General features: G+C 27.2%; 1 long non-coding RNA gene across 1 annotated transcript; it reads left to right on the plus strand.

Moving 5' to 3' along the window:
* Positions 1-2396: 2396 nt before the first annotated feature.
* On the plus strand, positions 2397-2902 carry LOC106320569. Its single transcript, XR_001265866.1, has 3 exons — positions 2397-2649; positions 2749-2798; positions 2872-2902. It is a non-coding gene; the product is annotated as an uncharacterized LOC106320569 (long non-coding RNA).

Genomic DNA, 2902 nt, shown 5'->3' on the forward strand with positions numbered 1-2902 from the left:
CACTAAAAAAGTTTTTGTCACAAATATAGACTATAAGAATCAAAATGATCAAAATATTTCATTAAAGAGGTAAATATACATTTATATCCCTATGGTTAACTAATCAAAACCCTAGGGTTTAGAGTTAAGGGGTGGAGATTTGGGATTAAAGTTTAAAATTTTATAAAATAAAAAATAAATATTAAAAATTTGAAAATAAAAATTTTAATAATAGTTTCAAAAAGTATTTTTGAATTACAAAAAAAAATTTTGAAACAAATAAAAAAAATTTCTAAAATACAAAATTCAAAAAAAAAAAATTCAAAAAATATAATCTAAAACTAAAATTTTTTTTATTTTTTTTATTTTTTATATATCTAGCGCATTAGAGTCCTTTTACCTATTAAATGAAATTGTTTGGTCATTTTCCTCCTTATGGTCTATTTTTGTGACTAAAACTTAAAAATTGGTCTATTTAAGAGAATTGTCCTTAATAATACTAGTATATCTTCTTTATATATAAAGTTGGGTATATAAAGTTGGGTTTGCTTCCCTCTTAGGCTGTCCAAGTAGGCGGACACGTCAATAATTCGAATCTTGAGAACCCGACACGTGTCCGCATCCAAAATACGGCGTTTCATTAACTTGGAATTAGAGATCGTGTGGGCTTTTGGTGTAACTCATAAACATGCGGAATATTGTCGTGTGAGCTTTAGATCAAATTAAAAACAATATTTTTAACAGTATACTTTTATATTTTAGTAAGCAAATAATATTGTGTTCTTCGTCTTATGAATCCGTCATAAAACAGCTCTTATAATATTGTTGATATTCAATCCGATCATACCGGTATGAAAAATTAATGTAAATCAAGAGAACCGAGTCCGATGATTTTAATTAGATTTACATGTGCCAAAATACAATAAAATGTTTTTCTTTATTTTAATGTGTAAAATAGCCCGTAAAAACCAAAAAACTAAATGAACCAATAGGTTTATAGTATATTAGTGAACTTACATATAAAATGTATAATATTATATAATGAATGCAAAATTGAATTTACTAATTTTATATATATAGACTGAGCATTTAACATATGAATAATGTTTTAGCAAAAAAAAAAATATAGGAATAATTATTTTCTTTACCCATTTACATCAATTTATTTTTTAAAGTCTATGATTTCACGATAAATAGTGCTCTTATAATTATTTGTTTTACCCATTTACATCAATTTATTTTTTAAAGTCTATGATTTCACGATAAATAGTGCTCTTATAATTATTTGTTTTACCCATTTACATCAATTTATTTTTTAAAGTCTATGATTTCACGATAAATAGTGCTCTTATAATTATTTGTTTTACCCATTTACATCAATTTATTTTTTAAAGTCTATGATTTCACGATAAATAGTGCTCTTATAATTATTTGTTTTACCCATTTACATCAATTTATTTTTTAAAGTCTATGATTTCACGATAAATAGTGCTCTTATAATTATTTGTTTTACCCATTTACATCAATTTATTTTTTAAGCTCCATGATTTCACGATACATAGTGCTTCTAACTTTTTTTTTTTCATACAACAACGCAAAAATATTATTATATATTACTCCTACTTAACTATTTGAATAAACGAACACTCTGATATTTGAAAATTTTGAACGATTCCCTTTGTATTGTAACGGTTTTATTTCAAAGTATTAATACACCAATGCAAAAATATATTTTGCACGCATCTGCAGAATAAACTCTTTATTACATACGAGCATGGATGCTATGAAAAACGTCCAAGCAATATTATCGTTAAATTAAATATACTGTTAATTCATAACACAAGTTTCCACAGTATTAATAAATTCTAAATTAATAGTAAAATCTATCTAATAAATTCTAAACTTATTTAATAACGATAGACCATATTCAATTTAAAGAGTGGCAGAGAAGTTAGAAGTATAACTTTCATTAGAAGAAAACTATCACATTTTAATTAAAACATACACAAACCAAACTAGTCACACTAACAAAAGACTGTTTTGGCTTAGATAATATAAGTTTTTCCTTAACATATTTCTCTGGCATGATCATTGCATAATTATATGCGGACATCATTAATCTTATTATATTAGATTGTTCTTCGTAGAATAACGATAATTACTGTAATTTTAATTCAGTCCAAAAATATTTATTAAAAATAGCAACATAATCTCCGAATTCTATTTATTTATTTTGTTTATAATATCGTTTCAATCTACAATTTTTTTTTTAAAATGCTTCATAAAATTAATGTGAATTCATATAAAATAGTTTTTTTTTCAACTTCCCGTCCGTATGGCGGACCGACCCTAGTATATATATATATTATATATATATATTCAGTTGGGAAAATAATAAAAGGATGTAAATAATTTAATGAAAAACACAATTCTAAACGGTGGCGCTTGGGTAGAAGCAATTCCCTCAGTGGAGGCGGCTCTTAAACTAGCTAAAGAGGCGGTTTGATTGCATATAATTCTCTCCCTTCGACCTCTCGGACAAGAGGGTTTGAAACTTAATAGAGTTGGGGTTCCTGAAAGAATGGGCATGGTTGGAAGCGAAGTAGAAGAAGAAAGTGCTTCAATCAAAGCTCTGGGCTCTCTCTTCAAGCTTACCCAAATCCATCTATGGTATATATCTCTTCACACTTAATAATCACTGTTATTAGAGAAGTTCGATCTTTTTCTCTATCTTCTGACTCTCGCTCTCTCGTCTGTTTGAATACCCAGGGAAGATGGGTCGACAGATACTTGTTTGGTTCCTCTCTTCCACGAACACAGTAAGTCCTCACTTTTAGTCTACTGCAATGATTGGTGATTGATGTTTTTTTTTTTTCTTTTTGGGTAAAGAAGACAGGTTTGAAGATATGGGATTGATACAAGA

This window comes from Brassica oleracea, unplaced genomic scaffold (genome assembly GCF_000695525.1).
Source record: "Brassica oleracea var. oleracea cultivar TO1000 unplaced genomic scaffold, BOL UnpScaffold00959, whole genome shotgun sequence".
Classification (NCBI taxonomy): domain Eukaryota; kingdom Viridiplantae; phylum Streptophyta; class Magnoliopsida; order Brassicales; family Brassicaceae; genus Brassica; species Brassica oleracea.